The sequence below is a fragment of the Bombina bombina genome, chromosome 3 (assembly GCF_027579735.1).
Source record: "Bombina bombina isolate aBomBom1 chromosome 3, aBomBom1.pri, whole genome shotgun sequence".
In the NCBI taxonomy this organism is placed as follows: Eukaryota; Metazoa; Chordata; class Amphibia; order Anura; family Bombinatoridae; genus Bombina; species Bombina bombina.
Genome location: NC_069501.1, coordinates 1,164,669,412 through 1,164,685,067, shown reverse-complemented (window position 1 = coordinate 1,164,685,067; position 15,656 = coordinate 1,164,669,412).

The following is a 15,656-nucleotide window of genomic DNA, read 5'->3' as shown; positions in this document are numbered from 1 at the left end:
TACGCTTAAATGCTCCATAAAGGGAGATGTATAAGAATTGAGGAGAATAGTGACTTATGAGGTATAGGTAGTAGGTTTATGTGGTGATGATAGTGACTGGTTCATGCCTGTGAGTAATATACACTGCAGTGTTGACCCATAAAAGGGGCATTATATAATATTATTGCAGAAACTGAAAAAACCCGATAAATAATTCAAGCATTATATAACCTGGCATCAAGCTAGTTAGGACTCCCTTAGTATGTCAGAATGTATCATGGGCCAGCATATGTATATACCTTATTAATGCAGGTATTAAAATGAGCTGCTGAAGTTGCTATAATATATACATTAGTTATAGTTATAAGGATGTTACCCCGATGGAACTCTGATGTTAAAGGGACAGTCTAGTCAAAATTAAACTTTCATGATTCAGATAGGGCATGCAATTTTAAACAACTTTCCAGTTTATTTCTATTATCTAATTTGCTCAATTCTTTAGATATCCTTTGTTAAAGAAATAGCAATGTACATGTGTGAGCCAATCACACAAGGTCTTTATGTGCAGCAACCAATCAGCAGCTACTGAGCATATCTAGATATGCTTTTCAGCAAGTGATATCAAGAGAATGAAGCAAATTAGATAATAGAAGTAAATTAGAAAGTTGTTTAAAATGACATGCTCTTTCTAAATCATGAAAGAAGAACATTGGGTTTCATGTCCCTTTAAGTGCTTAGCAATGAGGTACGTCATGACCATAATTGTGGCTGAGTATTGTGAGGGTAAGATATATACACTGAACCATGTCTAGAAATATGTAGCAGCATGATATAAAAAGTGGGTATTAATATCCAGCATGTCTATGACCTTAAATGTGTAGTATAAACAATATGGAACCTAGTAGGGAAACACAGTGAGAGTACTACACTCTATATGACATAGCCAATATCAGATGCCAAGCATAGGGGGGAATGGTTAGAGGTTAATTAAAACCAGCTAATAGTACTTTACAAATTCTATAAACCTTTGCACATAGATTGACAGACTGAAATTTAATCACTCATGTATTACAAAATGAGAGTATATAATAAGTGATGAAAATGCCTAGGCTATAAGTGTAATAATAGGGCCTCTAATATATCTTAGTGAACAAAAGGGTAACATTAAACAAACTGGTTGCCTTTTAATAAAAAAATATATATATTTTTTTTAATAAACTATGTCTTATCTAGCTCAGCAAAATAGCAATACATATATATCATACAAGTATAATCTTACACAAGACATTGGGGCATATGTATCAAGCTCCGAATGGAAACAGCAGTTATGAAGCAGCGGTCACAAAGACCACTGCTCCATAACCTGTCCGCCTGCTCTAAGCAGGCGGACAGACATCCCCGGAAATCAACCCGATCGAGTACGATCGGGTTGATTGACACCCCCCTGCTGGTGGCCTATTGGCCGTGAGTCTGCAGGGGGCGGCGTTGCACCAGCAGCTCTTGTGAGCTGCTGGTGCAATGCTGAATACGGCGAGCGTATTGCTCTCCGTATTCAGCGAGGTCTGTCGGACCTGATCCGCACTGTCGGATCAGGTCTGACAGACCTTGAAAAATAGAGGCCTATGAATTTGATATAGAGTATATAACCATAAATTAGGTAGATTAAAATATATTTTACCCTTACATAACAATGGAGCCTACATTTCCAGTTTAAGTATAATATTTAGATGAACACAAACAGTAAGAGTAAACAAGCTTACATATAAAATGCATTAAGGTGGGGTAATTGTGCACGTCTAGTTTAACTAATTAATCTAGCAGTGACAAAATAATGTTATACTTCTACAGGCTTAACCTACAGCTGAAAGTCCCTGAGTTTGCTGGATTCTCATCAGGGATGACCAGCCTGTGAAGTCCTGCAAGTCGACAAAGATCATCAGGAGCTTGGGATAACAGATTTTCGTCGGAGCTCTAACCAAGCCCGAGTTGCTGAACTTTTATTTTGACTATATTGCAGAGTCTCTTTCTCCCATGTTGGGATGTTGAGGCTGGAGGACAAGGTAAACCTATATAATCTAACAGGATTTCTAGCTTAAAGGTAGAGATCCCATATTTTCTTGTGCGTGCCGATTTCCAAGACAAAAATATCTGAGATCTCCTAGGCTGTTGCAATCGGTGGCTTCTACCTGTTGATCTCCTCAGCTCAGAACTTGAAGCAGCCTTGAATAGTAGCTGCTGCTCATCCAGAGGGCGCCTTCTCCGGGTTTCAGCTGTCGGGTCTGGTAGCTCAGCTATTGTTGGTAGGGGTAAGGGCTTAGGTTGGATAAGTCCGTGATTTTTACTGAATCTCTGCATAACCTCTGTGTCCATTAATATATCCTTATCGTCAATCGGCCAATGATACACTGTATCAGACCTCCTCTCCTTCTCCTCTCCCTCTTCTAATTCAGGCTCTATCCTTCGTGTGAGCCGCGGAGCCTCGGTGGGTAAAGTGTCTACGAGTGGTTTAGGTTTAGGCTGTAAAACTTCAACACATTTTTCATAGTGCCCATCGAGGCGTGCCGACAAATCATTCAGGAGGAAAACAATGAACTCCATTCTAGAGGGAGCGTCAGGTTGAATATGTTACGCTCAGATGGTATGTGGGCTCCGGGTATCGTTAAGAGCTTAAGTGTGTTGCATATGAGTTCTGATAATGATAGCAAAGCCAATCAGTTCTACAGAATATGGTCTCCTTTTTACCACTATCCGATGTGAGGGAATCTGCACTATACTTATGTCATTCTGTATGTTCCTTATTATGCTGGTGAGATTGCACGTGGGCCGAAAGATGGCTGCCGTAACATAGTTCTCCTCTCAAGCTTCATGTAAAATTGCAGTGTTTTAGCCCTACAGGGCGATGAGCTGAGGTCAGATCTCGTTGTTGGTAATCCCTGATGTCTGCAGATTCGCCGATGGGTGTATATACAGATCCGCGCGGCCAAATTATTAGGCTAAAGTATATAGTAATACAAAGCTACAGTGAACTGCGACCGCTCGGCTCCTGAGCTGGCTCCGCCCCCCTACTTCTATTATTTAATTTGCTTCCTTCTCTTTCTATCATTTGCTGAAAGGTTTATCTAGGAAAGCTCACTAGAAGCAAATAACCTACGTTCTAGCTGCTGATTGGTGGCTGCATATATATACCGATTGTCATTTTCTCACCCATGTGTTCAGTTAGAAACCAGTAGTACAACAAATGATAGCAAGAGATGAAGCAAATTTGATAATAGAAGTAAACTGGAAAGTTGTTTAAAAATGTATGTTCTACCTAAATCATGGAAGAAAATGTTTGGGTTTCATGTCCTTTAACTCAGTACTTAGTTATGCTTTTGGCAGCGATTACATCCTCACGTTTTATGTGTATGAAGCGACAAGCTTTGCACACCTGGGTTTGGGATGTTCTGTTATTCTTCTTTGCGGATCCTCTCAAGCTCTGTCAGGTCGTATGGGGATTGTTGGTGAAAAGCCATTTTCAAGTCTCATCAGAGATGTTTGATTGGGATCAAGTCCAGGCTCTGGCTGGGACACTCAAGGATATTCACAGAGTTGTCCCTAAGCCACTCTCACATTGTCTTGACTGTGTGCTTAGGGTCATTGCCCTGTTGGAAAGAGAACCTTCAGCCTAGTCTGAGATCCTAATTGCTCTGGACCAGGTTTTCATTATCGATATCTCTGTATTTTGCTGCATTCAGCTTTCCCTCAACACTGACAAGTTCCCCAGTCCCTGCTGCTGAAAGATAACCCAACAGTAAATGTGCATATCAAACTTTTAAAGCCCACCCTCCCTATAAGTAATTAAGACAAAATTGCAGTCCCTGTGGCATCATTTTACCCCCTCCTTTTCATGCCACAATCTGTCTCACTAACCTCTCTTCCTGGATGGCCTCCCATTACCTCAAAATCAGTGTATCAAGACTAAAACTGTTACTGGATTCCTCTGTCTATTAACACTTGAACAACTGAAATCTTCATCACGACAATACTTCAACAACTCTACTACAACATCTGCTGCATTGGAGTATTACTCTCCTTACTTTTTTACCCCCACTTCTAATCTCTCACCAAATCCTGAAGAAAATTTCACCTGTGGAGCATTGCTTACATTTATTTATTCCATACACAAGTCAAAGCAAAATTGTGGTCAATTTGCTCATCATATCAAATCTTGATTACTGCTACACCCTAATTATTGTTTTATCACTCTGTCACCATGTCAATCTGTCCTATACCCTGCATGACATATCCACGTCAACCACTGTTCCTCCTATGCTGCTACTTTATGCCAGCTCCTACCCTGGCATCTACTATCTCGCAGGTTCAAATTCAACATTTTAACCCTAACCCCCTTTCTACAAAGCCCTCTGCATCAACACACCCCATTATATCTCAAACCTTATCCCTGATTCTGACTGCACTTATCCTGTGGAACTATCTTCTTCAGTCTATCAGACTCTCCCCAGATTTTCAAAACGTTAATTCCTCCCTCAAAACCAAGGGAAGCTTACAGTCTAGCCTCATAAGATTTTCTTTCATCCAAATCCAATCTTTCCAAATCAGAAACTGATCACCTCAGCTGAGCATGATCTACAATCTGCATTCACCACCAGCTACTTCCTGACCCTTTGGGGTCGATTTATCAAATGCTGGGCGGACATGATTTGCTGCAGCGAATCATGTCTGCCCGGCATCGCTAAATGCAGACAGCATACACAACTGCTTCTTAACTTCTGTTTCCGGCGAGCCGGAAGGTTCACGTGGAATAAGCAGCACCTGTTGCTTGGTAAATATACCCCTTTGTCTTCAACTTATATGTAATTCTCTATGGATCTGTAGCCCTTTACTTACAGTCTGCCTGTCTGCTTCAATGTCTTTATTTATTGTATCTCATGTAAGGTTGCCAAAGTTTTTCAAAGAAAACAAGAGAGACTAAGGAAGTAACAAATTACAGTAGTTTCTGGGGGAAAAAAAACTTTATTTTACGAGTTCATACAGTTTGGTACAACAAAATTCTTTATACAAATCATCTTCATTCACAGAGTCTAGCATAATACATTTACAAACTTTCTTCAAATCTGTGAAGTCTATGGGGCCGATTTATCACGGCCCGAATGAGGCCGTATACTACTGATTCCGTGCGATCCTTCAGACTCGCCGGAAACAGGAGTTAAAGGGACAGTCTAGTCCCAAAAAAACTTTCATGATTCAGATAGGGCATGTAATTTTAAACAATTTTCCAATTTACTTTTATCACCAATTTTTCTTTGTTCTCTTGGTATTCTTAGATGAAAGCTTAACCTAGGAGGTTCATATGCTAATTTCTTAGACCTTGAAGGCTCTTAAGAATGCATTTTAACAGGTTTTTCACCACTAGAGGGTGTTAGTTCATGTTTTTCATATAGATAACACTGTGCTTGTGCACATGAAGTTACCTGGGAGCCATCACTGATTGGCTAAACTGCAAGTCTGTCTAAAGAACTGAAATAAGGGGCAGTCTGAAGAGGCTTAGATACAATATAATCACAGAGGTAAAAAATATATAAATATAACTGTGTTGGTTATGCAAAACTAGGGAATGGGTAAAAAAGGGATTATCTATCTTTTAAAACAATAACAATTCTGGTGTAGACTGTCCCTTTAAGAAGCAGCGGTCTTGTGCAATGCTTGTGCAATGGTAAATGCCAACAGTGTATGCTGTCTGCATCTATCGATGTGCTGTAGCGATCATGTGCACGATCCGATAAAGATCGTAGTTTGCGGCGCAAGCGAGGGAACCCCTGCCGCCGGCAGTTTCAGCTCGCAACTCGAGCTATCCTATATACGGCGCTGTCAGAGGCTAAAGTGCCGTAAGTCTGACAAACCAGCGATGTCCAGAAATCTGCGTAAGCACATATTTCTGGAGTGGCCAGTGACTTACGGCACTTTAGAAACTGCCGGCGCCTACAAAACCTGACTAAGTTATAAAATCACCGTACTGTCTAACACGCCTCCTAAACATAGCCCGACATGTCTAACCCTCTATCCGCTATCCCCCCTCAATATCCTAACAATAAAAAATGTATTAACCCCTAAACTGCCGCTCCCGGACCCCGCCGCCACCTAATAAAGTTATTAACCCCTAAACCGCAGCTCCCGGACCCCGCTGCCAGCTATATTAAATCTATAACCCCCTAATGTGAGCCCCTACCCCACCGCCATCTACCTTACCTACCCCCTAAAGTGAGACCCTACCCCGCCGCCATCTACCTTACCTACCCCCTAAAGTGAGCCTCTTACACCGCCGTCATCTACCTTACCTACCCCCTAAAGTGAGCCCCTTACACCGCCCCCATCTATTTTATAAATATTAACCCCTAATTTAATCCCCCTACACCACTGCCAGCTATATTAACTATATTAACCCTAATTATATTAGAATTAATATAGTTATTATATTATATATATATATATATATATATATATATATATATATATTAACTATATTAACCCTAATTATATTAGGGTTAATATAGTTAATATCGTTATTATATTATATATATATTAAGTATAATAACCCTATCTAACTCTAACATCCCTAACTAAATTCTTATTAAAATAGATCTAATTAAAATTAATATTATTAATTAAAATATTCCTATTTAAATCTAAGTACTTACCTATAAAATAAACCCTAAGATAGCTACAATGTAATTAATAATTACATTGTAGCTATTTTAGGGTTTATATTTATTTTACAGGTAACTTGTTATTTATTTTAACTAGGTACAATAGCTATTAAATAGTTAATAACTATTTAATAGCTACCTAGTTAAAATAATTACCAATTTACCTGTAAAATAAATCCTAACCTGTTACAAATATACCTACACTATCAATAAATTAAATAAACTACAAATATCTAAACTAAAATACAATAAAATAAACTAAACTAAATTACAAAAAAACCCCCACTAAATTACAAAAAATAAAAAAATTACAAGATTTTTAAGCTAATTACACCTATTCTAAGCCCCCTAATAAAATAATAAAGCCCCCCAAAATAAAAAAAAATTCCCTACCCTATTCTAAATTTAAAAAGTTCACAGCTCTTTTACCTTACCAGCCCTTAAAAGGGCTTTTTGCGGGGCATGCCCCAAAGAAAACAGCTCTTTTGCCTGTAAATAAAAAACACAATACCACCCCCCAACATTACAACCCACCACCCACATACCCCTATTCTAAACCAATCAGCCAATCAGATTGAACTTGAATCTGATTGGCTGATTCAATCAGCCAATGAGATTTTTGTACCTTAATTCCGATTGGCTGATAGAATCCTATCAGCCAATCCGAATTCGACGGACGCCATCTTGGATGACGTCATTTAAAGGTACCTCATTCCTCGTTCGGTCTTCGTGCCGGATGGATGCTCCGCGGTGGAGGAGCGAAGAAAGAAGATTGAAGATGCCGCTTTGCTTGAAGACATCGCCGGATGGAAGAAGACTTCACTGCTGCTTGATTGAAGACATTGCCCGGATGGAAGAAGACTTCTCTGCCGCTTGATTGGACATCGCCCGGATCGGATGAAGAGTTCTGCCCGGCTGGGTGAAGATTGGTAATTATTTTAACTAGGTAGCTATTAAATAGTTATTAACTATTTTATAGCTATTGTACCTAGTTAAAATAAATACCAAGTTACCTGTAAAATAATTATAAACCCTAAAATAGCTACAATGTAATTATTAATTATATTGTAGCTATCTTAGGGTTTATTTTATAGGTAAGTATTTAGATTTAAATAGGAATATTTTAATTAATTATATTAATATTAATTAGATCTATTTTAATAAGAATTTAGTTAGGGATGTTAGAGTTAGATAGGGTTATTATACTTAATATATATATAATATAATAACGATATTAACTATATTAACCCTAAAATAATTAGGGTTAATATAGTTAATATATATAATATAATAACTATATTAACTATATTAACCCTAATATTATTAGGGTTAATATAGTTAATATAGCTGGCGGCGGTGTAGGGGGATTAAATTAGGTGTTAATATTTATAAAATAGATGGCGTTAGTGTAAGGGGCTCACTTTAGGGGGTAGGTAAGGTAGATGGCAGCAGAGTAGGGGCTCACTTTAGGCGGTAGGTAAGGTAGATGGCGGCGGGGCAGAGGCTCACTTTAGGGGGTAGGTAAGGTAGATGGCGGCGGTGTAAGGGGCTCACATTAGGGGGTATGTAATGTAGCTAGCGACGGTGTAGGGGGATCACATTAGGGGGTTATACTTTTAATGTACAGTGGGGCAAAAAAGTATTTAGTCACCCACCAATTGTGCAAGTTCTCCCACTTAAGAAGATGAGAGAGGCCTGTAATTTTCATCATAGGTTTACCTCAACTATAAGAGACAAAATGTGGAAACAAATCCAGACAATCACATTGTCTGATTTGTAAATAATTTATTTGCATATTATGGTGGAAAATAAGTATTTGGTCACCTACAAACAAGCAAGATTTCTGGCTCTCACAGACCTGTATCTTCTTCTTTAAGAGGCTCCTCTGTCCTCCACTCATTACCTGTATTAATGGCACCTATTTGAACTTGTTATCAGTATAAAAGACACCTGTCCACAACCTCAAACAGTCACACTCCAAACTCCACTATGGTGAAGACCAAAGAGCTGTCAAAGGACACCAGAAACAAAATTGTAGACCTGCACCAGGCTGGGAAGACTGAATCTGCAATAGACAAGCAGCTTGGTGTGAAGAAATCAACTGTGGGAGCAATAGTTAGAAAATGGAAGACATACAAGACCACTGATAATCTCTATCGATCTGGGGCTCTACGCAAGATCTCACCACGTGGGGTCAAAATGATCACAAGAATGGTGAGCAAACATCCCAGGACCACACAGGGGGACCTAGTGAATGACTTGCAGAGAGCTGGGACCAACGTAACAAAGGCTACCATCAGTAACACACTATGCCGCCAGGGACTCAGATCCTGCAGTGCCAGACGTGTCCCCCTGCTTAAGCCAGTACATGTCCGGGCCCATCTGAAGTATGCTAGAGAGCATTTGGATGATCCAGAAGCGGATTGGGAAAATCTCATATGGTCAGATGAAACCAAAGTAGAACTGTTTGGTAGAAACACAACTCGTCGTGTTTGGAGGAGAGAGAATGCTGAGTTGCAACCAAAGAACACCATACCTACTGTGAAGCATGGGGGTGGCAACATCATACTTTGGGGCTGTTTCTCTGCAAAGGGAACAGGACGACTGATCCGTGTACATGAAAGAATGAATGGGGCCATGTATTGTGAGATTTTGAGTGCAATGCAAACCTCCTTCCATCAGCAAGGGCATTGAAGATGAAACGTGGCTGGGTCTTTCAGCATGACAATGATCCCAAACACACCAGCCGGGCAACGATGGAGTGGCTTCATAAGAAGCATTTCAAGGTCCTGGAGTGGCCTAGCCAGTCTCCAGATCTCAACCCCATAGAAAACCTTTGGAGGGAGTTGAAAGTCTGTGTTGCCCAGCGACAGCCCCAAAACATCACTGCTCTAGAGGAGATCTGCATGCAGGAATGGGCCAACATACCAGCAACAGTGTGTGGCAACCTTGTGAAGACTTACAGAAAACGTTTGACCTCTGTCATTGCCAACAAAGGATATATAACAAAGTATTGAGATGAACTTTTGATATTGACCAAATACTTATTTTCCCTCATAATTTGCAAATAAATTCTTTCCAAATCAGACAATGTGATTGTCTGGATTTATTTCCACATTTTATCTCTCATAGTTGAGGTATACCTATGATGAAAATTACAGGCCTCTCTCATCTTCTTAAGTGGGAGAACTTGCACAATTGGTGGCTGACTAAATACTTTTTTGCCCCACTGTAGGTGGCGGCGGGGTCCGTGTGCTGCGGTTTAGGGGTTAAATACTTTATTAGGGATTGCGACGGGGGATCGCGGTTGACAGGTAGATAGACATTGCGCATGTGTTAGGTGTTAGGTTTTATTTGGCAGGTAGTTTAGGGAGTTACGGGGCTCCAATCGACAGCGTAAGGCTTACTACGGCTGCATTTTGTGGTGAGGTGAAAATGGAGTAAGATTTCTCCATTTTCGCCACGTAAGTCCTTACGCTGTATATTGGATACCAAACTGCGCTGGTTTGGTATACCTGCCTATGGCCCAAAAAACTACGGGCGAAGGCAGAAATATACGAGCGTAACTTCTAGGTTACGCTGTATATAGGATACCAAACCAGTGCAAATTTCGGCATCGCCGGCTTTTGCGGGCGACGCTGCATATCGGATCTGGCCCCATGTCCGTTCGCACTTTCATAAATCGGCCCATATTTCTCATTTAAGGCACAGTGGGAGTAAAGACATTAAAGTGTCAGATACCTCAAAACTATTAATTAGATAAGAGTACAAAATTACGTATTTAAAATTAGGATTATACCTATTGCAAAAAATAACGAAGAAAAGTGTTCTAAGAACAGATAAGGGAGCATGGGAGAATAAAAAAAGTTAAGACAAATAAGATCCCTGGAAATGAAGGCGGGTTGGCAGCCCTAATCTCATGTATAGCATAGCAGAATCTGTTGCTGCATTAGAAATAATAATAATAATAATAATAATAAGTACAGTATTTTGAATTTATACCCGTATTAAGTCATAAGAAATGCACTTGCTACATTCAACCAATATTTGCAAAACTTCAAGAAAGTATTTCACACCAGTTTGCATTTTAAAGTGTGCAAATGTGGATCATGAAAAAACAGGAGTATAGATTCTACCGGATTAACCACAGACTGTGTAAACAGGAAACAAGTCGAAAACATATGTTTTTAGTATAGATTTCCAAATATGTGGGTTTCATATTGTCTCATACCTTTGGTAGTTTGTGGTTATGCATTTTCATTGAACTCTGAGGACAAGAGAAGTATGATTAGTCTTCGTATGGAACATAACATAGAAAACACATCACATATATCTGTAGAGTGCTGTGTAATGCAACAAACTTACTGACGACAAACAAAAGCTCATGAAAGTCTGACTATTTAAACGTTCTGCTATTGTAAAGTAAAATGCTCTTTTTCATGTTGAAAATGTAATAGTTTTTTTAAATATATCATTATAAAGCTAAAGGTGTTTTCATATTTTCAATTGGCCCCTTCATATTACTTTCTGTAGTATAATGATGTACAGAGTGTTCCCAACTGCTCTATAACTGGAATGGATTGATCACACCCTGCATGTAGCATTTGCAATTTGTGTCAGTCTGTGTAACGCCACTATAAGTTTTCCTGCAGATTCATTAAAGCACAGCTTTACATTGGTAATTTGGGCTAATATTGGCCGTTTTGGCTAATGCATAAGAGAAGGATAAATGTATTTTGGCAAGAGCAGGGGGCATAATCAACATAAGTGTGATTCTTTATTTAAAAAATAACAAATACAAAAGTCGTTTGTTTTGCATATTTCTGTACAAAAAAACAAACACACAAAAAACAGCATTCATATGTACTCTGTAAAGAAAGTAAATCTGTGCAGCTGCTTTACATTTACCCCGGATCAAACACATAAATTGTAATACGATACAAAACGTGCTGATTATGTAAGTTTATATAAATTTAAGATTGGGTAATATTAACTGCAAATAGGATTTAACTTGGAAACCATACAGGCCTATATTACGAGTGGAGCACAAAATTGCGCTTTCATGAGAGCGATATTTGCGCTGCACTCAGTAATACCAACGTACAAAAATGTGCGCTGGTATTACAAGTTAAGCATAATGCCAAAGGAACTTCGTGTTCGCATTGCCTGGAAGCCTTGCACTCATGAAAGTGTGCTTCCATAGGCTTCAATGGGAGCCTCGTTCTCATGCCGTGAAACACAGTCGTGCAGCGTTGGGCAGCAAATTAAAAAATATATATGTATATTAATTTGCACATATATATTTATGTGTTTATATGTGTATAAGCATATACATATATATTTACAGGGAACACACAGTTCCCCATAGACTGCAATGTAAAGTTACTTCTCAGTGCTGTTTTTTTCTAACACCCCACACCCGCAAACTTTAACCCCTAAAAACTGCTTTGTGTGTGTGTGTGTTTTTTTTTTAAATAAAAAACTAACGCCTAGATTTAGAGTTTTGCGTTAGCCGTCTAAACCAGCGTAAAGGGCTTCTAACGCTGCTTTTTACCGCCCGCTGGTATTTAGAGTTTACTTACTGACACTCAAAAATTTCCTAACGCTGAAATCCTTACCGACAACCCAGACCCAGGAGTTAACATCTAACGACAAAATAAACATCCACGAATCACAAAACAAATATTACACAAAGTACACTTACACTCATACAAACACTACACTATATTTATTTTTAATTTTTAATATTTTCTCGTCAAAATAGAAAGGATCAAAGTTGCGAGATCTCGGGTGTTAGAAAAAAAATCAACACAAATCCATTTTGCCATTGACTTACATTGACAGACGGGAAAATACACTCATATAGCTACATCTAACTAATAATATTATCACATACATACACTCATCGATACATACAAACAATATACACCACATTACATACACAAAGAAGAATTTGATAACGAAATAAATACAATTTAGCTACTTTTTCACACAAGACCATGACGTCACTCACTTTACGCTCAAAACCAGTCTTGGCTTTTATTTACACACACATTTTTAGCCTCCATTGACTTCTATGGGGAAGACGTGCTCGTGCACGAGACAGACAGATTTCCCTAACGCACGCAAAAAGCGTAGACAAGAAAACTCTAAATACCAGCGCTAGAATTCGGAAAATAACTCATGGTTTTCTGCGTTAGCCCCGCTATGACAAATAGATCAAGAAATAGCTATTTCCCTATGGAGTTATGGATTTTACTTATGGCAAATTCACAACAACATTAAATTGTTTTATACTTTTACATTACATCAACTACAAATAACCATCACTAGTAACAAACATTTTCAACAATTACATCAGATTTAAACGGACAGAAAAATAATTGGAACATTTCAGGATTCACAAACAGTAGACAATTGGAAACACCTCTCATTTACCTCTATTATAGCATTTCATTTATTCAACTCATATGTTTGCAGCAACAGCATATCTACATAGGCTTAACACATGATCATTCATGGATGCACATACTTTACTTTTACACCATTCACTCATACATGTGCATTCATATGATGGGGGAAAAACACATTACATTCTCTCTAGGAATCAGGAAACAGAAAATAGGGATTTTACTGTACCTTTAACATCATGATTCGATCACAATATACCATTAGGAATTACGTACAATAAGAACATCATTGGAACAGATTACAGATGTCACTTTTTGGGAAGGAACAACAAGGCGATGATTCGATGGTAGATGACTTTTTTAATTATCTATCTGACAATCACCAGAACCTGCGGTTCACTATGAACACAAGTAGAAAGGAAATGCCTTTCCTTGATGTGCTAATAAAGCCTAATATTGACACACATAGCATCGAAGTAGAGTTATACAGGAAGGAGAGTGCAGGAAATACCCTTCTGATGGCTAAATCTAACCATCCAAGACATGTGGTAAGGGCCATACCAAAAGGCCAGTACATGAGGACAAAAAGAAACTGTAGCACTACAGAGGCATATGAGTTACATTCAGAGAAAACTACAGAACGTTTTTTAGAGAGGGGATACAAAATACAGGATTTAAAAGAGGCCAAGAAACAAGTGGATTCTATGGCTAGACAAGAGATGATTAAAGGCAAATTGAAGGAAAAGTTTGATTACCAGCAGAGACCCGTGTTCATCACAATGTATAGCAAAGAGTACAATGACATTTGTCATATTATTAAAAAGTCCCTCCCTATTCTTAGTGTTGATGAGACTATGGATAAGATCATAGAGGGAGGATGTAAATATGTGACACGTAAATCGAGAACATTGGCCAACATTCTTTCCCCATCAATGCTTCCCACAAACAATACAGATAATTGGCTTACACCTAAAAAAGGTTTTTTTCACTGTGGAAGCAGAAAATGTACATCATGTTCATACGCCACATTAGGTGATACCTTTAAATCTACAGGTGATGATAAGTCTTTCAAAATTAAGGAGTGCATAAATTGTAATACTTCGTACGTGATATACTTACTCACGTGCAAACTTTGTAACATAAAGTATGTTGGTCAAACGACCAGAACCCTGAAAACTAGAATCTTGGAGCATTTGAGGTCAATTGGAGATGAGAACTCAGATACTCCAGTTGCCCTGCATTTTAAGAATGAACATAATGGAAATAAAAGTCTACTAAGCTTTCAGGGTATACAACATGTTAGGAGACCCAAAAGGGGAGGAAACAGACTTAAAATTCTAAGTCAAAAGGAAGTATACTGGATTTTCCAGTTAAATACAAGGGTCCCAAATGGACTTAATTCTGATTGGGATATCAAACTTTATGTAGAATAGTTAGACTAAGGTTATAGTGTGTAATTCACATATATTCACATTTCATTGGAATGCACTATAAATTTTGATATGTATCCTTTCCCACTATATCAATATAATTTTTAAAGAATTTTTAGAGATATTTGGGTAGTTTCAGTATATTCAATTATTCTATGGACTCTAATAAAATCCCCCTCTTATGATAAGTTGATAGCTATGAATATTTCAATTTCTTTTTCATAATGGTGTAATAAATGTATAATGGAACTGTTTTCATATGAATATAGTATATGGTAGTGTTTGGTAATAAATATGGTTGATTAAATTGATTAGGAAATTGCTGTCAGTAATTATGGTTGAGTCATATATATTAGTTTAGAATATTGTATTGAAATCAGATTTGATAGTAAATAGGATTTGACAGCTTGAAATGAAAATATTTCTGTCTAACTCACTACAAATATGTAAATATGCTTATCTGTTAGAAATCACACAATACATGTATTGAATAAAGATTGCCCTCTTTTTTTCTGATTCACCTGAGCCAATGCTCTGCACCTGTAATGGGAGTGGTTAACACCTTTATTAAGGATGAGTTTTTCAGGTGTTGGTATAGGTCACTGATGAAGTGAGAACTATGAAACGCGTTTGACCTTGTCACCTTGTTGGCGTGTATGCCTTTTATGTATTTTTCAAATAAAGGAGCTTTATATTTTTAAGCCTCAGCCTGGCGGTACTTTATTTACTTTCACCCTTTTCTACTAACCCTTTTTGAGTGCGAGGATTCCGGTTGTTCTACAGATTTTTCCACTGAGGGAAAGAGGTGAAGTTCCCTGTATACATCCTATTTGCACCAGTCAGACCGGAACCTTTGTCTTGATCACAGCTCCCGTGGGGAGCGCTGAGGAGGTGAGACAAAGTATTGCTGCAGCGGCAGCGGCAGTGAAGACACAGCACGGTGAACGAGAGAAAAAGAGAGAGGTGAATGGAACTTTCCTACACACTGAGCGCCTACGAACGGAGTGTGGCACTGGATTACTTATTCTTCACCATTGGGTAAGCAGCTCGTGTGGCGAATATTGTGAATTACACGTATCTTCTTTGAACAGTGATTATTATCTGCATATACCTCTCTATATAAATAACGGAGT